The sequence below is a fragment of the Acanthopagrus latus genome, chromosome 19 (genome assembly GCF_904848185.1).
Source record: "Acanthopagrus latus isolate v.2019 chromosome 19, fAcaLat1.1, whole genome shotgun sequence".
In the NCBI taxonomy this organism is placed as follows: domain Eukaryota; kingdom Metazoa; phylum Chordata; class Actinopteri; order Spariformes; family Sparidae; genus Acanthopagrus; species Acanthopagrus latus.
The window spans coordinates 5845790-5872797 of NC_051057.1; the positions used below are offsets into that span (position 1 = coordinate 5845790).

General features: G+C 46.9%; 1 protein-coding gene across 6 annotated transcripts in view; it reads left to right on the plus strand.

The window, feature by feature from the left end:
• Positions 1–11038: 11038 nt before the first annotated feature.
• The window catches only part of jcada (junctional cadherin 5 associated a), a 30978-nt gene continuing 15008 nt past the window's right edge, over positions 11039–27008 (plus strand). The window contains exon 1 of one of the 6 annotated variants that reach the window (XM_037079288.1): positions 11039–11125. The gene's annotated coding sequence lies outside the window, so the exon portion shown is untranslated. Of the gene's footprint in view, positions 11126–19857; positions 21005–21057; positions 21284–21318; positions 21537–25308; positions 25328–27008 lie in introns of those variants that run through there. The other 5 variants (XM_037079286.1, XM_037079285.1, XM_037079290.1 and 2 more) reach the window with 5 other exon arrangements.

The following is a 27008-nucleotide window of genomic DNA, read 5'->3' on the forward strand; positions in this document are numbered from 1 at the left end:
TTGTTTGGATTCAGTGATCAAGACCAGTGCTTTAGCTCGTCCAACGACCTCCCTCACTGACTCTCAAATACAATTTCACTGGTAAATTATCAACAAAGCTATTTGAGCATTTTCGGAGCACATAGTTACTCTATTATAGTATGTCAAACATTTCTCCTCGACTTCTTTCACTGTGTTGTGTTTACCCATGTTCTTTGTTTTTCTGGTGTGTTATGTTCAATGTGACCAGGTTCTGACCTGGTTCTGATCTGGTACTGACCTGGTTCACTGGAGGCCAGTGATGATGCTACAGTGATAACTTTTTTTGCTATCTTTCACTTCAATCCCTCTTTGAATCTCAGTGCTGACTGAATGAATTTTCAATGGCTGCTTGAACAGAGAGGGGTGGAAATATATGCACAAAAGGCAGTGATAGTTACGTTTTGTACAACCAAAACAATGAGCTGAAAGACACTAAACTGCTCTGTTGCACTGAGTTGAGCAGCAGAGTAGAGGTGACAGTTCGCTCCTGATTCACCACCTCTCATATTACACAGTCATTTGTTAAAATAAAAGGTTTGATTAATGCTGCTTTAATGTGGCAGCACCTGGGTCAAAACCAGAAGGAGAGAAGTGGAAGCGGATGCTCAGGTCTCTCGAGACTCGGCTGTCCACTGACATCTGAAGGAGAGAAGAACTGTGTGAACATCTTGGCCCAAGAAGACAGATGGTTTGAAAGAGGAGTAAAAGAATCCATCTGTGGTAAACTGGAATGACCGTCTTTGAACGGAGGAGGTGACCTACGACATTACCTATCACCCACCTACAACGCAGCGCTGAACTCCCTCTCCAGACAGATTAACAACCATTCACACCTGGGCTCACCTAGCCCTAGCAACCCACATGAAGGCCAGTTGGGTCAACAACCCACAAGTGGCCTTAATGACTCTGAAACGCAGAGCTCACATGTGTCCATAACAATTCTGTAAGGACACTCCCACACAGAGTTTAAAAGCCTGCAGCTCCCCTCCAGTTAGTTAGAACTGAGGAAACCTTTTTTTTTTATCATGTAACCTACTCTACCATGTACCATTTGACAATAGAGTAAACTGGCTGCATTACTCCCATATACCAGTAGGACTGGCCAGTCTGGGGGCATGCTCTCCTGCAAGATTTTTTTTCTTTCTTTTTTTTTTTTTTTTTTAAGTTGAAGGCAATCTGGTGCACTTTTAGAAAGAAATTAATCTCATAAATAACATGACCATGTATGAGAAAATGTGCAAAACATAAATTAATAAAAAATAATCACATACAGCACTGAGCACTGGCTCTGCTGCCTGGTGATTAGTCCAGTCCTCGCAATTTACTCTACAACACACCTCTGGCTACACAACGTTAGCACGAGACAATAAGCTATAGTCAATATCAATCTATTCCTTTTAACCTTGTAGCCTATCAGTCCCGACATTCAACTAAATGTTGGTTGGTCTTGTTGAGTGCCATGTTAACTACATACTGTCTGTTCTATGCGGTTCATGCTGCTGCTGGAAAACGTGAATCATCATTTCGTGCGCGCCCATGTGGGCGTGTACACGTGAAGAGCTGCGGTTCATTAACACGCTGCCCGTTGGCATTTATCAAACATAATGAATGACCTGAGTTGTATTTCTGTCTGACGTTTTTCAGGCACAGAGTCACAGACCAGCGCAGGAAGTGGCTGGTAAATAAGAGACAGACTGAGTCCTGTTAATTAATGGGAAAAACTACATATCTACTTATTTGTGTGTGTGTGTGTGTGTGTGTGTGTGTGTGTGTGTGTGTGTATTAGGGCTGTCAAAGTTAACATGTTAACACAAATTCTTCTAAAATTCTTCTTCTTGTTAATGTTTTTCATGAGTATATCACATTTGCGTTTTGACCCTCGGCCCGCCCGGTGGTTTGGGAAATCAGAAGGCAACACAGCAGCTGAGTTGTGATGGCAGCAGAAATGGATAAAGAAAAGGGTCTTTTGATTGTCAAGTTCAGCTTCACGGCCCTGCCAGACGGTTCTCCCCACAAGGACAAAGTTATTTACGTTTACTGTCGATGTGAAATGAGTTGCCCCTGTACTATGTCGAGTATCAAATACCACTTACTGGCCGAGCGCACAGCTGATGCAGAGAGCCCTCCTTCCTCTTGCCACAGGCAGGCAGCACTGCTGTGTTTGAAACAGATGCAACACGGAGTGTTTTACTATGAAAATGAATCGGATGTTACGTTGTTTATTCGATGTGTGACTTCCTGTCTGCTGTGTGCTGAATATGGCTGAGTTGATGTGCAGTGCTCCGGCATCCAGCAGAAATAGAAGCCTTGTGTATCTTCTACAGAAGTGGTGCGGACTGCTGGGGGGTGGATACATAACACAGCGGAGCCAGTGGAAGTACACACATAGACTGATGTGAAACGCTGTGGTGTAGTGGAGACGGACCGAACACGGATCTGGTGGAATTCAGGGGTTGGACATTAAGTTGTGTTATTATTACTTCAGTCTGCCCATCTGTTGTTAACTGTTTCCCTTGTCATGTTATGCATTCAGCGTGTTTTGAGCATGCAGAATCTTTTGAGGTTATTGTGGTGAATATTCTGGACAGTGTTTGTTGTTCTGGATTACTAAACACAAATAAATAATAATATTAAGTGTATTTGTCCACACCCATGTTGATTACAGTATTCAAATCTTGGAAAATATCCCTTTAAGGTACAAATTTAGAAGAGATAACAACTGTTAAATAAAATAAGTACATCTGACTGAAGGTCTGCTGGCTAGACTGTGTTGTTAAGACTGAGAGTGTTTTCCTAAAAGGAGAAATGTCACTCTGCTCACCTCTAACATTTAAATGTTCATTAGACACTGGCAGAGGGACGCAGTGATACGTGTGCGAGCGTTGAGCTCTGGAGAAATGGCAGGTTTCAGTGAGAGCATGTGGGAGTGAGGGACTAATGCACGCAAATATCTCCGGGCGCTTTTAAAACCAACGCGTCAGAACCGAAGTCTTTAGGCACCCAGGCTCACTGGACCATACCATTCACATCGCCACGTGGCGTCCACCCAGAATCTGGCCCGCGACCCGTTTCAGGGCCCCGGACTGAAGTCGAAGAAGTACTCCGCCACGAGCAAAAAAAAAAAAAAAAAAAAAAAAATGGAGATGGCCATCATTGTTGATTTTGGAGTCAGGAGTTACCCAGTGTGAACTTCACTGGTTCAGTCCAGACCGGGCCTGCTGATCCGTGCTCTGGCTGCCTCACCAGACCCTCGCTGCTCGCTAACTCGCTCGCCTGCCTGCTGGGCTTCCTGTGCCGGGGAAAGGGAGTAAGAGCGGGAGGCGGGTGGCAGGCAGCCAGCAGCCAGGAGCATGTGTGAGCAATCTGTAGAGGCAGAGCAGCCGAGAATGGTGTGCGTGTGTGTGGATGTGTGTGTTTGGAGGCTGGGGCCGCTGTGTGTTTGTGAGGGAGGGGGAGTGGTTGCCATACCTGCTCTTTGACATCATGTCTTAATCATACCTTCCCATGTTGCTCCACACTCAGCTGCCTACACGCAATCCTTCCAGTGGGGAGCTGGGGATGAGAGGTTTCCGTCTGCCGCTTTTTTTTTTTTCTTTTCTCTTATCTGCTTTGGGGAAATCTCATTTGATTTTCATGTAGAACACAAAATGCACAAAAGGCGAATTTCTCTGCGGAGGACCCGCTTGTTTGTTTTCCTAATGCCCAGATTAGCGTAAAGCGCGCTATTGGACAAGCACGCAAACCGGCGACCCTGATCCCTCGGCGTCCGTCCCCACCGCCACCGGCCCCCGCAGCCTTGGAGAGCCTTTGGGCCCTGACCCGTGAAAGTGACCGCCCGCCCCTCTGGGATTAACCCCTGACCTGTACCTTCACTAATGTTTGACCCTCGTCTAGCCCCCACAGAGACACAACAGAGCCCCATTCAGATGACAGAGTTCCCGGCTGCTCGTTAGACACACACACACACACACACACACACACACACACACACACACACACTCACACTGTGGGCTCGTGTTGGAGCTAGACCAAACACTGCACTTCTGACTGCTACCCCGAGATGCACTTTACAGTTTACTCGAGCATGCACGAGCCGCGGTGTTTGAGACATGACTCGGCTCTGTTTGTCCCACAGCAATTTATTAGTATAATTTCCTCTCCACCTCCGGGACAACAAACTCCCTTCATTTCATAACTTAGCGAGGCTGCAGATCACAGCTGATCCAGTTCTACCCATAAACAAGGAGCCCCGGCAGCCCGCTTGCGGTGGACGGTTCTCTGAGAGACGGAGGGGCCTGTCAGGGACTGGTACGCTGTTTTTGCAGGAGATGCTTTTTTCAGCACGAGGGCGCTGCATGTAGCGCACAGTTGCCAACTTGGCCTTGGCTCGTAGCTTGAACCGCTGAGGGCAGTCTGTATTTGAGTAATGTGTGGAGGTGTACTGCTAGAAAGTTGATTACTGGATCAGCCTAAAACATCACCTCCCTCCTCCGACCTACATGGAAGCCCATTAAACTGACATGACAAATGGAATTTCTTCGCTCTGCAAATAATCAGCACGTGGGTGTAAACTTAAAAGCTCGCGCCATAATTATGATGGATGCCTTTTGTTACTGTACTTCTTCAGAGTTACTGTCAGTGGAGCGCTGGAGGGCAAAAACTGCTTCTTGATGGAATCAAGCCGTCTTTTGTATGAAGTCTCGTATTTATAGTGTGTTATCAGGTTTGTTTTGGAGCACTATCGCAAAGTTGCGCTATCGGCCTTCCCATGCTGTTTATCTCGCGGAATGTTGATCGCCACTGGCTGGTTTCCCACAGAGACGGGATGGGTGCGTCTACCACCGGAGAGACACTGTCCAGAGCGAGCGAGGACGCTGCAGACATCTCAGTTTTCTCTGGAAATCAAGAGGGGGCATTGACACGAGGCTGACCCCACTCAGCGTGTGAGATAAGGAGGGGAGGGAGGACTCGCTGCACAGATGAATTCATCTGTAATTAAACTGCATTCTCAAATTGAATTACGGACACTCGGAGTGTATCATCAGTGTGTGATGTTCAGGGCACTATATGAAAACATTTCAATAATTCAACCCCGTCAGTAGCCGGGGGTGGAAGGGAAACACAACCACCCCCCACCCCCCCGCAGACAAACACCAGGAAATTGGTAAAATGTCTGTTAAATGATTCCCCATTTAATCCATACAAAAGATCAAACTTCATTTTATTAAAAGCAGTAATGCAAAATGACCCTGCGTATCTAACAGCTGCGTTCTGAGAGCACTCTAATATATTTTTCTTTGTCAAAAAAAGTCAAATCAATGAGCTTATGGTTTATAGTTGCTTTATTATTATCTGTTATTATCTATCTATCGGCCTCTGATGATGGCACTATGTGTGTCTGAATTCATTTCTTGTCCTTGTTGAAGTGCAACAAATTGTAAACTCTAACCATCTCTAACCATCATCATGTTATCACCTCACTGTGGCAAAAGTTCCCTCTTTACATTAAGTAGGAGACACAGAGAAATGTTAGGATTAAAAAAAAAAAATTCTAAATATATCCATTAGTGTCACGCTTACAAATGTTGAAACACAGTCCTGGACTGTGGTCACTGGCTAGGCAGCCATCTCACCCGCAACTCCACCACCATCCCCTCCACCTTTGGACACGAAGGTCAGGTCTTAAACATGTAACCTGAACATGATATGACACATTTTGTTGAAACGTCTGTATGTTACTTGGCTTTGGACCTGACAAATATGGCGGTTCACTAGCTTGGCCAAAATATGTGTTTGCTGTTAAGATGCACTTAAAAAACCAAAAAAGGAGCTGAAAGACACTAAACCTCAGCGGAGGGACATGGTCTGCAGAGTGGAGTGATAATTCTCTCTGGTTTGTCTGGATGACATCTTTAACATAATCTAATCATAGCATTTTCTCTAGTGCGGCTGTAATTCATGAAATGCCAGCTGCTCCTCACGATGCTAAAATCCCCCAAAATCCTAGAAGAAAAAACGCTGAGCATGGGGGAGATGGTTTTTCCAGGTGAGAGCTGTAATTCTTACTCAGAGCAACATGTGTTGTGCATTGCATCATGGCCACAGCTGTTAGAAGAAGAGGGATCTCTGCCTCCTCTAAAGTGGAGCTGGATTTCACCCTGTGTGATTACTGACTTTTGGTGGTAAATGATGGCTCGACAAAAGAGGAACTTTTTTTCAAATCAGATTGGGCGCAAACGTGGACGTGGGTCACCAACGACTGTTTCTAACAGCAGCAAAGTGTTTAATAGGGGGATTCTGTTTTGAATCTATTATCTAACCTGCAGGTGTCCAAACATTCATCACTGGTCTACTTTTTAAAAAGAAAAACAGCTCAATTAACCTCCAGGAAGCAGCGTTATCATGAGATCTACCTCAATGCCGACCTCGACATCAAACCCACTTGGGTCAATATTTTCATAGTTGTCTTTTACCTTGTCCCATTTCCGCAGACATCGACGAGGATGGCGCGGCCAGGCGATAAAAACCTGTAATACCCACCAACCGAGGGAGGGTGGGGAGGCGGGAGGAGGCGACTGCTAAACGAGGCCTCACTACCTTGGTGGTCCTCCCCGCCTCACATTTTATGGTACCGTCTAAGTCAGTGCTTTCAGGGCTTTCTTGGACGGCAGAAGGGGGCACGTAGAAGTGGAATGCAGTAATGTGTTACACGTGGGGTCTGTTCCTCTTCTCTTGAACAATGATGGTACTGGAGCGGACTGTAAAGCCGACACAGCGCCAGCTGCTGTTGGAAGTGAAATTAATTCCATTTTTTAAAGATGAATAAAAGAAAACTAAGAGTAGGACGGAGAAGAAAATGTGCTGGTAATGACAGCGCTGAATAAGTGGAGACAGATTGTTCAGCCGTCACATTATGCGCAATCTCATCTCCCCTCGCTACAGTGTTTGGGCTCCACGGCCGCCTCGCGTCCCTGACTCCCACCACTGTCCCTGAGCTGCAGCTGGACTGCACATTACCGCTGTTTACAGGGGAAGAGGGAGGCGATGGAGGTGGCTGCTTAGATAGTTGGTTGTTGGCTTCACATCATAGGTTGCGGCATATGAAAAAAAAAAACCTCAGAGCGAAAAAGAACCGTGCCAGGGAGCCCCAGATCTGCCCTCCAACACGACTGGGGCTCCTAACCTGCACTGGGTCGCTGGCTCACAACCCGAGGAGCAAAATGTGAAAAATATGGGAAAACGTGTAATTACTTTACAATGAAAAAAAAGGAAGCAATTCTTAACATTCTGTTAGCTTGGGTTGCAGTTTCAAGCATCACATTAAGGGCACGGGCCCACCGGTTATAAATGAAGCATTCCATCTTTGGTACCCATTAAATGTATTTTATTTTCCCACACAGTACGTTTAATTGATTTCAAATGATAAATTCATGAGAGCTAAGTGTGTATTCAATATGCATGACCCCTCCATACGGATGCATGCTGTAATGCAAGCACTCACGCTGCATTTAGATGAACTACACTCAACTGTGATGGCGGTGGGCCGGCACACTCTGGAGACCACCTGCACGCTGCAGCAGGACGGCAAGAACGCGGCGTTCAGCTGCTAACGAGTCCGGACTTTGATGAAGAACGTGTATTGATCAGTGTCTGAAACAGCCCAACATGTAAGACAGCAAAAGTGGGCTGCAGTGGTTGAGTTGTGAAACATAAGGTAGTGTGATCCGGGAGGGCCCGGTCTCATCAGACACTGTGACACATGCAGAAAGGAACTGACAACTCTGGAAATGTATCACAGCAGCAGCTGTTTCACGTTCACCAAATCAGATGAGCAACAGGAGAGAGCCACCAGCAGGGCCTGTTGGTTCTCAAGGAGAAACTCCTTCATTGCTGCGACGGCTCCTCTTTCAATGAAACAAGGATAAATGTTGTTTAGCGGTAGCCCGCTGCGCTGGCATCCCTACTGCACTGGTGGGCTAACCTCATTCAAACCAATCAGAGGGCTGGGTGTTTTAATGCAGGGCTGAAGTTGTTTGCATTGCCGTTTCTGCAGCATCCCTCCTCCTCAGGCTTGTTTGGACTGACTGAGGCAAGACCAGGCATGTCTGTGAACAACTGCAGGACACAGAGCCACAGACAGTGTAGCCTGGACATAAGGTTATGCTTTTTTTTTTTTTTTTTTTCTTTTTTGCCACGCAGCTATCTAAAATATTCTATATTTCCTGAACAAGAGGTCACTCAGATGCCTCTCACTCAAACTGGCTGACCTTGCAATGACCAGCACAAAAGGCACAGACACATCTCACTCTGGCTCCCATTAAAATGCAAAGGGAGTGACCGTAACCTAATGATAATCTTCAGCTTGAAATAGGAGGGAGCCAAATGCACTAACACATGAGAACACATTGTTTCTTGGATTTTGACAGACCAAACACTGTTCCTTCATCAACAGATATCAGGCACTTGGCGTTCATAATATCCAAAAACAATTTAGGGATATAAAAAAAAGAATAGTCCAGCTGGACACTAGACATCCGGCAAGTATCCAGTAAAATCTAACGACTGCATGTACATACAGCTGATTCATGATAAGTGCGCCGTATTTACTGGGAGTCGATACATTAGTGTGTTTGTTCTGCATCAGTTAACACAGCCTCTCCTTCTGCTGCCTCCCTCCGCCATGATACATTATGTAATCACGGCACTCTGTGCCTGTCGAAGAACAGTGGGAGCAACGTACAGTGCTGTGCATGTTCACCCTATAGAGCAGATTAAGTGATTAGATACTGGAGCACCTAGATGCATACATTTGCATACTAATGAACGCACCGTGTCCTCTTAATGCTTTAAGAGCCGTTCATATTAATAGTGGCGGTCACGTGAAGTATGTTGACTCCTAATCATTGCGTTAATTCGCTGAATTAATGACCTCTGGCGCTACAGATTCTGTTAAATATATCATGGTGATTAGAGCGGGGATGGTATGCCGCTAAAGTGCCTCTACATTCTGTGGTGGAGCTGAATAGTTTAACACAAATCTCAGTTCAATTAACTTGTGCATTGAGTGATACTGTATACGCACCTTTAAAAAAAAGGCTTAAAGCGAAGAGTTCAGCTGGAGATGGAGCCGGCTGGGCAGCGGTAATTCACCACAGCTACATATCTGTATTCAGCAGACTCACTCTTATGGCTCTGAGTAACCTCTGGAAGACTGATTCAGTGGTGATGCACTGTGTCTGACCGTGCGTGCTGCCTCCAGTCTGCGTGGATGGACTCACAGTGAACTGGGCAATTGCCGATAATGTTAATAAATGAGTTGCTGGAAGTCAGTGGGACGTGACGAGCGCCGTGTGCAGCTGCGTCGAAGGAGCTTGACGCGATGATGATTGGAAGCAGACCTAATCGGGTGGGGCTCGCTGCACAATGGAGCATCCATATTTAGTCCCAGAGCTTCCTGTTGTCATCTGTTGTGGTGTTTACATGAACTCAAACTTGTCAGATGCAGATGCATCGAGCTCTAAAGAAAGGAATCTGTCTGTCTGGATGTTATTCACACATCTCAAGAACTGGTCATCCGACCTACTTCACACCTCACAGGTTTGTTGCTGATGACACAAAGAAGTGCAGCGTTGAATTTGGTGCACTTTGGACAAGCAGCATTTTCAATATTCATGTGTGATCTTGTGGGGAAGCAGACGTAAACAAAATGGAGATGAGCGTGGCGCAACAACTTTGCTGTACTGAATGTGTCGCCTTGAGATAAAGTGTCCGTCAACTGTAGTGTGCTAGCAAACGTTCCAGGATGCCTCTCTCATTAGTTGTTTCGTTTCGGCTTGGAAAGTACAGATGTAATCCTCCATGTTTTACGCTGAAATTTCAAACATGTTCGATATTATCAGGGCAGCTCCAATGAGTGTTAAAGCATTTCACTAGGCTTAGAAGAGACTTATTCTGCTGATTTTCAGGCTCACAATTTAATTTTACTACTCAAACAGGTCTGCATGCTTTAATCCTCAAAAAACTGTCCAGTGCTGCAGAACTGTACTCTCCCGCCATCTGTTTTAGCTCCTGTCACTTTAAGACCCTCCTCCAGAATATCCGGTCCTCTCCAATTGGTCAGCTCATGCATGCCTGAGCCAGCATCGCTAACATCGACAGAGCAGCTCTGCTTTTTCAATTCTTGTGTCAACCTAACTGGTAGGAATAAAAATAAAGTAAAATAATCAAATGTGGATGTGTTACGCAGTGTGATGTCATGATGTCACGAAATTAAAGGTAGGAGCAGTGTTTTCAGCGGGAGAGAGGAGCTTCTGCTGGTACAGATTTTGATCTTTGTAATTTTCAAGATCTTCAACGCAAACAAAAACATATAAAACAGTGAAGGAAAGGAAACGGACATTACAGGCATTCTCTAGCCATTTTTGGTGTTGTAGGGCTAAGTAGGCATGGGGAGCCCTGATGAAAGGTCTCCTCTAAGGCTGTACACCTCTCAAATTACCAGGCAATCTGTGCCGAACAATGGCCACCGCCGTTGTGAATTATAAATCTGACACAGATGACACCTTCCCCAGCTCCGTGCTCATTCCAGAGCAACAATAACGAGGCAGCGACCGGGCCCTTGAGAGTTGCGAACTGAGCTTTTAGCTTCATCCTTGAGCGACTCCTCGCCGCAAGACCTCCAGCGTTGCACGGAACAACACAGAGAGGTTAGATTCTGCTCAGGATCAACATGCCGAACAACAACAAACGCTTTCAGTCCTCTTGGCTCGACTCCTCCGCCCGGCCTTTACCTCTCATGAGCGCTTGCATTGGAGCTCAGCAGAAATAACACTGTGTCATATTTCCCTCTCCCAAAGTGATTTAATGTTCAATTGAGCTTGAAAAAGGCCGGGTGGTTCTGTTTGGATACACTCACGGCACACCTCTCCCACTTACTGCTCCCCCCCCCAACGCTGCACTCTCTCCTTGTCTCTCCGCTTGTTTCTTTTTTCTTCAGTTCTATTTTTTTCTCTCCTGGCTCACTTTCCCTGAGATTTCTGCATCCGATCGGGCGAACGTTTGCCAAGAACTCCAAATAATGCTCCTCGGAGGAGAACGCACGCAGGTAAGCCTTTTTAAAGCGCAATGGGGTCTTACGTATGGTTATCGGAAGTGCTTCTCGTGCCGCGGGCTCCCACTCCACTCCCACAGAACACGGCCATTTAAAATAAAGTAAGGAGTTCGTAAGAAATATGAGTTGTTTCCTGCGTCTAGTAAGAGGAAAGTCTTTTTTTTTTTTTTGTTTTGCTATAGGCGAAGGCCAGGGAGTGTGTGGAACAGCTGGCTGTAGGACTGGGTGCAGATAGGCTGACACTGTAATTAGTCACTGGAAGGGTTCTGTGAAAAGCTAACAGTGGCTGCTGTGAGTCCTCGGGGCGGAGGAAGAGAGTTTCTTGAACCCTGAACAACATGTCGAGAGAGGGAGGGAACCTGCGGAGGAATCTCAACCATGTCTACTGTGTGTGTGTGTGTGTGTGAGAGCACTCTCCATCAGCCTTTTATCGTTCATCCATCTCTTACGCCTGTTTGCCCCCACCGGGCGAATCGTACTGCTAATGTCTCTTCTGGGAAGGATGGATGTCGTTGCCGGGCCGAGCTGTGCGACCGAGTGATACAGCGCGCGCTCGGGGAGTAAATCCTAACTTTTTTGGGGGGGGAAATATACCATGAAAAGGGGGGTTTGCAGGTTTTAGCTCAATAAACATGTTATCATCACCCTCAGCTATTTTGGAATTCCATTTTAGTTTTGATAGGAAAGACTTTACAGACATTCTGCAATCCTGTGGTTTTGGTCAGTTTCAATGTTCCCTCTCAGCCTCTTGTTAACTGAACCACCGCTCTGCTTTCACACTAGCAGCACAGACTGGTTTTCAGACTGCATGGAGAGCTTTCTCAGAGAGTCCTAAGCTCTACCAGCCGACTCAATTTGATAAAAGTTTAAGAAAACACATTCAAATTCAAATTCTGACACCTGCATATGACCGAAAATCATCACCCCGCACTCACTAACTCACGAAAGCACATCATGCTTGCCAAGGTCCGCCTTGTGGTTCCAGGTTTAAATCTAGATAAGAAAAAAAGCAATATTTTCTCATTCCTTTCTTTTCCCTCTCATCTACCAGTCTGTAACAAACGCCGTTTTACACAAGAAGCAGGACCTTCTGGGAAATGTCACCAGATCTGCCGAGGAGGTGAGTCAAGTGGCCTTGGCCTGGGACAGACATGCCTGTAACAGCAGCCAGACAGAGAGAGCCAAACAGTCAGGGTTGCCAGGTCTTCTGTGACAAAATCCGCCTCAACGGTCAGTAAAACAAGCTGAACACCACAATGTCTGGAGTCAACTCGAGTCTTCAGCTTCCAAGTCGAGTGTCGCGCTGAGCTGCCACTCAGTGACCGTGATGCGAATCGATACTCACCCGACGCCGCAACTCCGCAGCAGCATGTTTTACAATTTTTTAAGAAATACAGTAAAAAGGAATTGGACTAGATTGGAAGATTACATCAGCTGGTGGGAACAGCTGCCGGCCTGAGGGACATCAGGACTGTGGCGGTCTGAATTGGAATTCGGTCGGTAGTGCTTGAAGCGCGGAAAACTCACAATTACAATTTCTTGGTTAGTCTGGAGCACAAGAACCATTTTTATAGGTTTTTTTTTTTTTTCAGTAGATAATGTTTCCAGTGAAAACTTGTCGGCTGCTGGATTATTGCGACATTCTCTGGAATGACACACGCTGCTGCTGGTTTTCTTTTTTTCTTTTTTCTTTTTTTTTTTTCCACAACAAAAATACAAACTGACAAACAAAATGTTTCTGTGTGGCTCGGTGGTGCAGGAGCTAAGTGAGAAAATGTGTTTTGTTTTTTTTTTGTGTAAGGCGCTGTGAACAACCCCCTCTTTAAAACCTCAGCAGTAGCCTTCATGCCATCCAGCGCTTGGCCCTGAAATAATGCACTTTCGCTGCATTGTCAGACTGATAATTACGTTGGCTGCGGTGTAATTATGCATTACTGCAAACCTACAAAACCTTGTTTTTTTGGGGGGTTTTTTGCAGTTTGGAAACACTGGGCCGTCTACACGATAAGCCTGTATTTTCCCTCTGGCGCTCTTCCGTCCTTCTTCCCTCACTTTTCCATGTCTGGCTCACAGGGCTGTCTGAGTGTCTGCTGTGCTCAGTCACATCCCGGGAGAAATCGGGGACAGCCTGTATTCCTCTGACCATGTGTGTGTGTGTCTTTTCGTGTGTGTGTGTGTGTGTGTGTGTGTGTGTGTGTGTGTGTGTGACTGGGGTTGTGTGTTTTGCCACATAACAGGCTGGTGATACTAAGAGCAAGGAGGAGTGCAAACAGCACACTGGGACGGCAAAATAACACAGCGGGTGATTCACTGAGTCGTCGACCACGTCTGGCAAGCATTTTTCCGAAAGGAGTGATCCGTCCCGGTGAACACACTCTGAGTCGATCCGTCACCGTAATGATATGTGTGGTGAAATGAATTAAACATCATGATTAATGAGGGACTGTTTGGGTATCTGTGCCGCGGAGGGGTTGGTGTGACTATCGCCACGGTATATTTGGTATATCCGGGAAAAGGCACAGGCAACGACAGCCGTCTGTCACGCCGACTTCCTCCCGCGTCGCCCCTTCTGCGAAGTGTACTGATGTCATCTCTGGCATGAACAGTCGCGGCGTGGACGTATCGAATTAGCCACGATGTCCGCATGAAAGCACTTATCTGTGTGACTCATATACCAAGCAGAGGTCAAATATCTGGCCCGTAGGCACCTCATGTCCTGGCTTCCCAGGACATCTATATCTTATCCATGGGAGATAATGGAAGGCATTCTTTTGCATTGTAACAGCGTGACGTGCCACAGAGGGGAGCAGCCCTGTGCTTCGTCACTTCTCTCCGGGTTGCAGGTTTGATCTGATGCATCTTCCCTGTTGTGGCAGGAAATCCCCCCGACCCACCCTCAAAGAAATCCCCTCCGAGCCTTAACAGAATGTGAAGCGAACCTGAAAAAGTTTACATCAAGCGCGGTCTCGTGACCTTGCCGGCTCCGTGAGGAGGTCTCAGGCTGGCAACAGCAGAATGAGGGGTGGATTAATTTCATTTACCAATTAGCGCCAAGACAGAATGGGTGTATCATTATTTCATTGGTTCCACTCCCACCAATTATATCACCACTTTTAAACACGCAGCTTAAACCAGATTAAATGAGACCTTAGTAAAGCAAAGGGGAGAGGCTGATGAGGTCCGCAGTCACGCGGCTCGCTTTTTCGCAGCGCTCGGCTAAATAGCTGGGATCCGCTGAAAAGAGCAATTAACTACTATGCTTGTATTGATGCAAACCGCTTCCTCGGCACACTGCAGTCTGTTTTTCCCAGCAGATACTCAAAGGTCTGTCTATTGAGAGAATGCTGCTCAATGGAATTTCTTTAAAAAGAAAAAAAAAACGTGCAAACATCTTTAGTGATGAAGAGTACCAGCATTCTTGACAGAACTTGTTCTCCACTCATAGAAATGAGAAATTAGACCAGAGTGCAATGTAGCTACGAGACGTGCTAAAGTCACTTCCTGTCACATAACAAAAAATAGTTCCTACTGTTAAAAATGTTCTGTTGAACTGATGTTATCTAACACAAAGCTGATTTATAACCCTTCTCCATACAAGTTACAGTGATCCTGCCCGAGTATAGCCTCCATCTCTTTGTACTCCTACACCTTGGGAGGAGCAGAGTCTCGGCATTTGATCCATTTGTCCGTTGCTTTTAGATATCTGCCTCTCTGCCCGCATGCTGACTAGATTTCAAACGCTGAGTCGCAGTGTGAGGTGTGAAGGTGTTGGTCAGAGGTGTGTCCTTTGAAGCCTGCTCTATTGTTACTGGCAGTTCATCGTTCACTATGGCAATTAGAGCCAATGCATCAGCTGAGCCAATAAACTGATATTAGTCTGTCTGGTTAGGTTCTGGTTTGTTTTTTTCTTATCTGGTTATGTCACCACAAAAATGACTGGTATTGCCGGGATGTCTATTTAAAACAATGTGCAGGCCTCCAATGCAATTTGTCCCAACATCTTGTCAGAAATATCTAGTTTTGTTGGCTGGGAAAATGTCTCAGTGTCTCGTTAAAAGTATCCAGCGGTTTCTTGCTTACAAATGTTGAAACAGCTGTTAAACGTCAGCGGCTTTGGCGCTTACAAATGCAGAAACGTTGCCTCGAGCGGTTGTCTCTCGCCTGGCGGCCGTCCCGCCAGGGCTGGAACGCCGCCGCCGCCATCCCCTGCTCCTCCTGTCATGAAAGTGAGTTGATATTCTATGTAATCTAAATCATGATATGACATGTATTGTAGAGATATTAATATGAGAAGTATGGACCAATTACTTTTGTGATTAAATCTGTGATTAAAAGAAAGCACAATGTAACTATTTTACTATTTTCAGGTGGGCTGAATGGGAGGAGCCTTGCGTTGCCTATGCCTTCTGATTTATACCTCGCTGTTATGAATTATTTCACAATCTTCAGTATCTTAGTTGATGATATGCCCCCTATTGCACACTTCTTAAAAAAAAAAAAAAAAAAAATTAATTAGTTATAAACAGGTAAGTTGGGGAACATGGGGCTCCATCGGGGGCCCATCGCTCGCTACTTGCCCTGTGGCCCTGCAGTTGGTTGATCCAGCCCTGGTTGGAGAATGTTTCATCTAAACAGGTAGATAATAAAAAAAACAGGTAGATGAACATGCAATTTCCAAAAGCAGCTCCCTCACAGAGTACGAACACGGCCGTCTCCGTGAATGCGGATCAAGGTGGATCAAAGTGAATCTCTGCATCAACACGAGGCAGCTGTTCACACTGCGGGTTCAGAGGTGAGGGGGCTTTACATGATCCTCATGTGTTGAGAGTGGCCCGCGTGCCCTCTTCCCCGCAGATCTCTTACCTTACAACAATAACCACGGTCCGCGGCCGGACCAAAACACAGAAAAAAAATCCCCGGTCGGCACCTCAGATCTCCCGAGCAGATGCCTGTGGGTGGTGCGATACGGCCGCGGAGGCTCAGACCTCTCACAGTCGGGCCCTCTCCACATCTGTCCTGAGTTACAGTAGGCACTTCACTCCGTCAAAACCCAGCTGTTTAGGGATTTACTTTGTTGTTTGCAGGGCCGGTTTGATCGCGGCCGTGTTACATGGGAGGAGGCTTTAAAATCATATTAGAGAACGATTTGGGTGCTCCTGTGTGAGCGAGTGTGATCAGTATGTGCTTGTTAAAGCTTTCCGTTTCACTGAATTCTCCCTGGCGTTTCAGCGAGTTGCTGACCAGTTCCTAGGAAAACAAACACTTTCCACAGGAAGAAACTGAGCAGATTAGATAACCAGTGTTGGGATATGATGTAATGAGCTCACTCCTCGGTGTATTTGAAAAGTAATCATCCCGTAGCATGTGGTGGCTGAGCAACATGTTTTGTTTTCAGACGACTGTCTTGTTCAGACATTCGCAGTTAGGCAGACGGACGGACAGACAACAGCATTAGTGAGCAGTAAACAGGGAGCACATGTTCATAATCACCGCCCGACAATACCCCAAATGTTGACGACGGTTTCCTGCCGTCGATTCACAGATTCAATCGTGAGGCCGGTGGTGACGGACAGAAGAATGTAACACAGAATCAATTTTGTGTTTACGTTGGACTGTGGGCGCAATTGTTTGGGCCCAGAGCAGCTCCTGCGGCTCCGTGAGATAGATTCAGAGGATGCAGTGACCACTGGATACCCTGGCGTTCCTAAAATAATCCTAATTATAGGTCTGCAGATGGATTCTGATGGGAAATGGACAATTTCGGTCCACGAGGCCCGCAAATGTGCAGTTATTATAGCCGCGCCAAGTTTAGCACATTCCTTCTGTAGGAAAGAGAATCCAGCTTCTGAAAATCAGCTCGATAGGCTGGAAGCATTCTCTTTGAGAGCGAGCCACCAAGGTGACGTTAAACAAAATCCATCTGGAAGCCGTTTCGCATCCCCTCAATAGCTCAAATGGCCTGGTTCAAATGCTTTTCTTTTTTCTTTTTTTTTTTCGCTGTCAAGAACAAAGTTGAAATCATCATCAGTTGTTCCTCAGAAGAGAAGCCCGGAACAAACGGCGGGGCCTGAGCAGCCAGCTCCTGCTTGGGTGACCAGTAGCTGTAAATTATAGCGATCACAGAAAGGATGCTGTTTGCCAGGTGGCACCGTAGCACCCTGATGGTAATCTGTCTGGCCCATGCCAAGCTTTAAAAGGTGGCCACGCTCGCTACATTAGCACTGCTACAATTACAGCCTTCCAAAGCCCATTACCTGCTGATCTATTTAGAGCTACTGTAGCAAGCCTCTTTTTTTTTTTTTTTCTGCCGTCGCCTTTCATGTGAGCCTCACCTCAGCAGGTAGTGTTCACAATACACCAGTGCACTGATTGAACATAAAGACGGGGACGTGCAGACTTCTCACACAGGGCTGCAGTTAGAGTCTGACTTTCTATTTTTCCTGCAATTTGGGAATTTTAGCTACCCGCACTGGAGTTTAAGTTCCAAAATGATATTTTTAAAGGCTCCCTTCAGTAGATTTGCAACTCGGTATCTTTAAATTTGATTGAGTTATACGTGGCCTAACAAGTAGCTGTCTGAAGGTAGCAAAGTTTGCCTACCAGTGCCTCCAAATCTAACTTACTGACACACTTTTTCCCAGTATGTTTGATGTGAACAAAGAAATAATGTGTAAAAGCAGTTTACACAGTTGTGGTCTTAAGTGCTGGACTTTAGCCGCCGTTGAGGACATCAGCGAGCGTCTGTGGCTCCGGTTCTTCCACACCGTTGGCACTAGCCAGTCTTTTCTGGCGGACGGAGCACATTGAATCTGAGGCTGAGCCTGTCGGTGAGAAAAAAAAAACACGATACAGCTGGCTTTTCAGCTAAGAGAATCAGCGCGTTAGAAGAAGAACAGAAAAATAAAGGGAAAGTCCCTCGAGCCTGTAGCTGTCGCATCCTGGAGTTTTCTGGTCTCTCTCTTTGATCGGCGAGTACAGACTACCACCAGTTGCCTGTATGAACAGGTATTTCCTCTCACGCGGGGCGCAGAACGCACAAGCCCGTTGGCCGTAGTCTTTGTGGTGCATTTGAGTGCAGCGTTTTTGGCCCCAGCAACAGTCAGCACTTCAACGTGGCTGGTTTCTTGGATCTGGGCTTGGTGCGTGCGGGCCCTCAGACGTGTGCTGTGTACTGTTTAACCTCCACCGGCGGGGCTCTAGCGGCTCCCCTGCTCTCTGTCTTCATGCTAAGAGCAGAGTCGTGGCAGTATTCTCGTCGAACTTTCAAGACGAAAGCAAAAAAAAAAGAAAAGCACATTTCCCACGAACAAAGCCCTTCTAAACTGTGGCCTGCCGATCACAAAGGGGGGAGGGCACACGAGTCAACAAACACAGAGGAGCTGGAGGACGTTTCTGAGACCATTCGAATGAGGCTTTTGCAAAAACTGACTGCAACTCTGTCAAGAAGCCCCAGATATTTTAGTTTTCATGCATATAAAATGTACTGCCTAGACTGTAATATCCTGCTCTGTGAGAAATTCAGCTACTGCCCTTACTCTTAAGATTCATGAATTCATTGCTACCACACACACACACACGAACATACACACACACACACACACACACACACACCTACAGAGTCAAGACGTTAACCCAGAGTTCTGGGGAGCGGCAACTGCAGCAGCCTACAGCGGGCAGCGCCGCTCACCCGGCTCGCAAATGCTCAAGCACGAAACCACAACTGGCAAACAGTGACATCAGCGTCTCTGCACCACATTTTCGGCGCGTTGCATACGAGCCGCACATGTAGGACGGCACAATTGGAACCAGACGAGGGGAGACAGTGGGCGCAGTGCAGCTACTCTCTCCCAAACGAAGGCAGCGGCGTTGACCTTCAGCGAGACTCAGCAGAAGCCAGAAAGTCACAGGCCAAGTGAAATGATACGCTGTTTCAGACTACTGTAACACAGCGGCTACAGTATCTCATGTCAGCTCCCGTTGTTCTTGTCAGGTTCCTTTCACTTTTTCCTCAGTTTGTCCGTGCCTCGGCATGTCATGCAGTCCAAAGTCATAACATCTACCATCCAAATGCCTCATTCTACTGGACAAAGCGTGTGCAAACGCCACGGGGAACTGCAACTGTTTGACTCCATTAAGTCATTATACATGTTTTTTTCTCCATGTAACAGTGGCCAGAGGGATATGTAAAGTCAACAACTGGAACAATGGCTAGCTTTACAGGAAAGGAGATGGCAATCTAGGAGGTAACCGAAAGTTAAGCTTACTTAAATGTAAACATGGCCATTACTGTTGCGGCGATTGTCGAGGGGGCGCCTTACCAGCCAACCCATCAGCCGGAGTGGACGGCGACGGATGAAGCCCCGGACGTATTTCACTTCACTCACTCAAATGATTTCCACGGTGGGAATGCACAAGCCAAGCCGACACAAGCCTGCCAGCCTCCATCGCTTTCAGGGGAATTCGCTCATATGCAACATCTGTGTCAATATTTTGGAGGTTTCCGGCTGGAAAAGGGGTGTACAAGTTTCAGCTCTGAGGGCCTGGAGCCAGATGAGTGTGAAGTAGGTTTTGACAAACCTTACAGGAGAACACACACGCGCAAAGAAATTGGAGCAAAGTTGGATTGACCGCTGTAAATAATGTTTTATAATAAAAAAAAGGTGCTCTGAGAAGCAGTTTACAACAGAAACATGTGTTGACTTCAGTGTCACTTTAGTCATTTTGTCTGTTTGGTCTATAAAGCATCACGTCACAATTTGTGGAAGTGTCGTCATCCAGAGACTGACCAATAATGTTTGGGAATGACAATAACATTGCTGCTGATATTCTTATAAGACACAGAATATACACTCTACATAAGATCACAAGTTTTGCTTCAATCGGACACTGATAAATATATAATATCATCGATCAGCAGTCAACAAATGTTGATCCGACCGAACACAGTCCAGAGCCCAAAGGGATTCAGTTTTATTGTGATGCCACAACATGTCACATTTGAGAGCAACAAAACAACCAGAGAACAATCAATGAATTATCAGATTGTTGAGGCTCTGTATGTAAACATCTAGGAAGGAGCAGAACAACATGTCACCCCTGTATTTATATAGGCAGCATGTCAGGATGCACACACACAGTGCACAACATCATGATTACATTTCATATGCAAGTTCCCTCCATCGACTTACATCGCTCACTGTGATCATCAGAGTAATTGCTGTTTGTACATTAGGTAGCAATTACAATCATCTGCTAATAAACAGTCAATAAATCAGCAGGCAGACAGACAGATAGGTGATGCAAATATAGAATAGAGAGTTTGATGCCTTTATGCTGAAGCTGGCTGTAAAGTGACCTTGTGTGTCCAGCTGCCTGCCTCCTGTTGGTGTTGGAGCAGAGGGATGTCTCCTGCTCTGTGCTGTGTGAGCTGTGTGCTCTGCTGTGTGAGCTGTGTGCTCTGCTCTGTGCTGTAGAGGGGCTGTTCCCTCGCAGATCTCAGCTCAGTCCGTCCAGAGCAGCGGCGGGGATGAGCGCTGGGGACTAGGCGGCAACGCGACGACGCATTGAACAGGTAAGAGCGGCTCCGGGTCGAGCTGTATGTAAACCCGCCTGTAACCCAGCCGTCCACCGGGACTTGTATTTCCCCCTACATTTCGCGACACACGCGGTCGGTCAGGGGAGGCTTGAGAGCGGCTGCTGTGAGCCGCACACAGAGGTGGACGGTCGCATCTGCGCTGCCTTCAACATTTCCAGCCGTCCCTCAACTTGAAGCCCAGCCAGCTGCCTGGGCTGTCCGGCTGTCTCTGCCGCCTGCGCCGGGACCGGAGCGCTGAGGAGAGGGACCGCGGCGCCGCGAGGACGCGGCATCGGAAGGTGACGCGGTGGGAGGATGGAGGTCTTTACGGTTTCACTTGAAGGCGAGTGTGCGGTGTGACTGCCACTGTTTTGCGGACGCGCTCCTATCAGCTGAAGGTTAAAGACTGCTGATGGAGCTAGCTGGGCTAGCGTTAGCCCCGTGTCTGCTGTGGAAGAGAGGCCAAACTCCGTCCAAAAACGCAGTTTTAATTGTCCGAGCTCAGCAGCAGAGGTTTCTGTCGGGAGGAGCGCTGATTGAGGACTGAAGGGAAATACTGCGACCGAGGCTTGTGTTCGGTAACATTCTATGTCACTCCAAACACCTATTACTTGTATACTGTTATAAGTTAGAGAATTGCTTCCCCTTCAGTCTCCTCAGCAGTATTCCTTCCACAGTGGAGAAGGGCTGTGATGGGCTATACTTGCAGCTGGAGTTATAAAACAGAAGAGTGTCTCATTTAAAAATACAGTCTGAATTGTGGGTCATTCATCCGCCGAATTCACCCGAGGACCTCTACTGAGCCGTAGGAGGTGTGCGGGCTTCACTCAGGTAAGCATTTGTTCCATACTGAAACGAAACCTTAAAAACAGACAGATGTTCGAACGGAATTCGGCGTGCTTTCTCCTCGCATCTGTGAACTGCGCGCATTCGGGGTGGGGGGGCGGCTGCTAGGCTAGTAATGCTACGGCGGCAACCCGCAACGGAACGAGCGGGGGGGCTAGCGTCACGCCGAGCCTGTCAATCATTTATTTCATAAGGACACGGTGACAAACGGGTCCTGCTCTCGGTCCCGGTCGGTGCCCCGGGAGAGCCAAATGGCGATGGGGAAACGAGCTGCGAACAGCTCTTGACAAATGGCTCGCCTAAGTTTAGATAGCTTTGATCTGTGTGCGTGTTGTCACTCTGTCACACCTGCTGTTCGCGTGATGATGATGATGATGATGATGATGATGGTGATGGTGAAGAGGATGATGGCTGCTGCTACTGCTGCTCGACCTCTCTTCTCCTTCCTCACGCAGCCTCCCGACCTCACTGTGAACAGCCATCCTGCTGTCAGTGGCCTGGACCTGGTCAAACAAGGTTGACCAGCTTCAGATTTTTAATATTGAAGGCTGGTTTTCACAGTGTTGTAAGAGTGGACGGATGGAATAGTTCCCTGCAGCTCGACCTCACGTCCTGCCACAGTGTTAGCAGAACGCCTGATGACTTTAATTTTGGTGGGTTCTGACCATGAGTTGTTTCTGTCACAGAGGGACCTCTAGAGGCCACCTCTTCAGAGATTTCACCTGATCCGTTCCAACTTCCAGGACTGTATCGTGCAGTTCTCGTTCGAAGCGGTTCTGTCCTGGCCTCCGGTCTGATTGTTTTGGTAGTGTTACTTATTACGGAGGCACTGTTGGATGTAACATTGCCCAGGCGTGATCCGCCCCTTCTTGCCAAGACCTTTTGGAGCTCATCGAGCTCGCATCAAAAGCTGTTAGTGAGATGACAGTAAAGAAGAAGTAACAGCGGCTGAGGGGTTTAAAAACGGCTGCAAAACAGAGCCCAGATCAGCTCCGGCTAATATGCAATTTACACAGGGAAAGGTACGAAGGATCCCAAAGTGTGTTATGCGTTAGGTCTTTCACACATCCTTGAGACTGGGATTGTGTGTGAACACAAGGCCCTGCTAGATACCCTGAGGGGGGATGGGGTGGGGTATGGTGGGACGGGGAGCGTATTAAGAAGGGAAGCAGCTCATTAATTCCTTCCAGCAGCGGAGGAAAGGGTTGGTCAGCGAAACTGGAAAGGGGGGGGCCCTCCACGGTCCACATGAGATGAGTCATACCAGTTCAACTTTCAGGAGTGGTCCGAGCAGCCAGCGATAAGTGTGGGCTCGGATGGCTTCCTGGTGTTTGCAGGCAGCCCGGTCGTCCCCGGGCTAGACTTTCCCTTTCCAGTAATCGTGTGCGTGCATGAGTTGTTCCAGCGAGCACGACAGTCTCCCTTCTCCCTCGTCCGCTCCATGCCTGTCATCGGCTTCATTTTCTAGGCCATCAAGAAAATGAGTTTCTCTGCCATTGGGTGGCTATAAGCAAAGCCTTTGAAAGTCATTTGATGTTTGCCCGGCTACAGGGATCCCCTCGGAGGTCCTGTGTGATGTCACACGTGATGTCAGAGCAGAGGTGACGCAGGCAGGAGGAAGGAGGCTGGTAGATGAAGCCAGCCAGAAACGTGTGAAAGCTACTGACATCTGCCAGTGTTGCTCCGAGAGTGAGAATGCAGGGCAGCGAATCTGAGGCCTGAAATGCACGTTAGTCTTCCATATCGTTGAATAACCGGTGGATGTTCACATGTCGGGCAGATGGCTGCCTGCTGTGTGATTTCTCTCTGTCAGTTTTATGTCGGCGCTCTGATGGAGCCCTTGAGATAACCCTCGTGTTTACGTAGCCCTTTTTCCAAATGCATCAGGCCATCTTTCATGACAGCCTTTCATTCCACCTGTAATCTGCACCACAGTCAACCGTTAGCATAATTCCGTGTCATATCATATGTATTTTTAGATATTAGAGGTGGGAAATTTCTCGATGATAAGACGCATCGTGGTGAGGCTGTGGAAGATTCTGCATCGATGCAGTAATAGAGCACGAACTGGGGATAGTAGCCTACGTCGATTGTTGATTTTCCCTCCTTTGATGGACAATGATGTTGTAAAGTTCTGTTGCAGCATTGCTTTGTTATATTAACTGGCGATCGAGGAGAGATATCAGCAGCAAACGGCAACAAAGGCACCCACTATTTTGAAAGCGGACATCCAGACATATTTCAGATGCTGCAAACTAGGTGGGAAGTGAACTGGGTGAGACACACTGTGTAATCTGCCCAACAAAAATGACCAACCGTGTCAGCTGTTTTCACCCAAGAATACAGTTAAGTCCTGCTAATCAGCCAAGAACTGAGGAGGGTGCTGTCAACTGTGTTGTCCAACTCTGATACCCTTTTCACACTGGACAAAAAAAAAGAAGCATCAATTAAACTTCTGGCTTTTGTCTTTAGTGTGAATGTGTACAATCAGCATTTATTCCTGCGTCAGTTGACTCTGCAGTAGTCACGGGCGTATCAGCTCCAGCTCCGACTGGCTGTGGCAGAAAATCAAAACACCTTTCAAATCCGCCTCTGTTCAAGCGGCGCTCGACCATCGTTCTGTCGGCACTTTGAGACTGAAGTCAAAGATATTAAATAAGTAACCACTGGTGGTGGCAGTAAGTGGCTTTCGAGATGTCTCCCTCTAGAGCAACTTCAGAAACTCCAGAAAAAATTATGTTCCTATTTCAAAATGTTTTTAAAATGTCTTCTGGGTGTAGTCTCATGAGCTTTGTGATCTGCTGCTTCCACTGTTCCCTGACAAAATCTAAACAGAAAGGCAAACTCAAACTCGTGCACTGGCAATGGAAAATGAGTTGAGCGCCTATTTTTAGCGCCTGTACCTGCTTTTTAAAAAAACCTCCATATACAAGTTAATTTTGGTTTAAAAGGTTTATAAGACAGGTGCGTGCAGCGGAGTCATGTTAGCCAGAGGCTTAGATCAGCTTTGTTCAAACAATATCTTTGTAGATTTTAGTGCTCTTGTGGTGCACTGCAGACAGATTTATGTTGTTTACGTGCTGAGATGGGTCACGTGCATCCTGGCATTTGAATGATGCAGCTTTTTATAAAGTGATAATGGAGGTCTGTCTGAAGAAAAAGGATGATAGAGCAGCCGCGTGCAGCGGTATAAGAAACTTGAGGATGCCACACATTGAGATACAGCAAGAGTGACGATCCAAATCTTCATCAAAATTGAATCATTAGGCCAGTTGAGATTCACACCTCGAATATACATTATTTATACATGACAGCTTCAGATACGTTGATGAGGCACAGTATCTTGGATCTTGTCTTGCTGTGTTTGCAGCGGAATCTACCTTTCCCTCTGTAAGACTGTACAGGAGGCATGCAGAGTCCATCTGATTAGCAGAAAGCCAGAGTGCGCTAACCCTTTGATCACTGTGTTTCTAGCTGATAAAGCGTGCCACTGTCATCTCCAGCAAGCCCTGGACCTTGACAGACACTAATTACCATGAAGCCAGTTTGGCATGCTCAGAAACAGCATGGCTTGGGAATAGTTCAGTGCAGGTGAAGCCCACTGTGCTTCACAACAGTGCCTCCTAATAACCTCTACTCTATGTTTTTGTTCCTCCCTTAATCATAAGGTAATTGTCAAACGCTGGCAGGAGCTGCGCCGTTTGAATCTTCCTCCACACACGAGAGTTGGACACATTCAGTCGAAGGAAATCTCATGACGTCAGATTTCAGCTGACGTGAGTTAAGCCTGCTATACAATGGAAAATGAATCCATTGATGTAATTACCGTCACATTGTCAGTTTCTTACCGGTTGCTGCACATCGTTGCCTTGTGCATTAATGAGCTACAAGCTGTACAGTTCTTGTGTGTAAACTTGTTTGTTATTGAGCATCTTCCATCAAACTCCGATACTGCAATTGCATAAATGTTTGGCTGGACTACTTTGTGACAGACTGAAATGAATGAGAACCAGACCGTACTGTTTGGGACTGTAGTGTGTCGGAATATGGTGGAATAAGAAAACAACACCCCAGCACCACCCCACTCAAAACCCCCACCTCCCCACCCCGTCCCATCCTGCCTTTGATTTAGCTGCCAGCAGAGTCTGCCTGTAATAAGTTTTGGACTGAGGCAATGCAGCGGGAATATCTCATCGGCCCACATGCTATTGTCTGCGAGCTGCCATTCACAAAAGCAAAACAACTGTTGCCACGGGAGACGCTCAACAAAATAACGTAAGTGGGTGTTTTTTGGCTAAACCTTTCCACATGAGCTAATTGACTCACAATGCACGGGCCCAGCCTGTCGCTGCTCTCCACCAGGAGGGCGTGGATGCCTGGGAGAGCACATGGTTTGCAACGTGGTGATGAGCTCTCTTCAGTGAGGGCTTTTGTTGTTCATATTATTTGAACAGATGTCCACATGACAGTTTACAAAACTGATTTTAAACCTTCATTTTCCATCATTGTAATAGTGATTTAATTGCCTTAAACTGCACGGCTCCTGAGCACAGTGTGATATTTTCTGATGGATGGTGGGTGTCCAGAGGGCAGATAGCTCCCCAGATAATATGCCCACACTTTATGTTGCTGAGTTACAGTCTACCTGAAGCAGAGAACATTGTGCTTCCTAGAGGTCAGTGTGCGGTAAAATATGGCCGGAGGTGTGTAGCTGCTTATTCCTCTGGCCCTCTAATGTCTTTCCCCGGGACAAACAGAGATCCTGATTGGAAACATTTGCGACACTGTCGGCTCTCCTCCATCTCCGCCACGACGCACTTCCTCAGGAAGAGAGACGGCACAGTGATGTCACATAGATAAACAATCAGTGGACCGTTGCTGCTTGCTGAATGTGATGGGCTGTCATCCCTGAGAAACCCCTGTGCGTGCACAGTCCTAACAGATGCAGGCCAGACACTAGCCAAGCACACGCCCACTTGGGTCAGTTGTTATAGATCCAAGGTGACTGGGAACAATGTGGCGGCGAGGTGCGGCTCTTGTGGAATATTTTGGGAAGCAGGATAATCGTCTTTTTGGTTCCAGGCTCTGGTGTATGAGATTTCTTTTTAGGTTCCAGGGTCTGGTGTGTGAGATTCTTTTTGTTGTGGTGTTTTTTTATGCTGGAGCCTGTTAAATCCAGATTTGTTTTTGTCTTCACTTTTCGGAGGGATGTGCTATTTTAACACATCTGTGTCTTCTTCGGGACAACATTAATCACTGTTACTCACTTTGTTTCGACGACAGGGCAGAAAAAAAAAAATCTGTTCTTCTACTTTATGCTTCTTTTTACATGGACCTTCACCGCTGCTGACTATTTATAAAGTTTATTAAAATAGCCTGTAACCCATGCTTGCAATCTGGACTATATACTAACACCCTGTAACTTTGCAGTTCTGTCCTCCCTGAGGCCTGATCTAG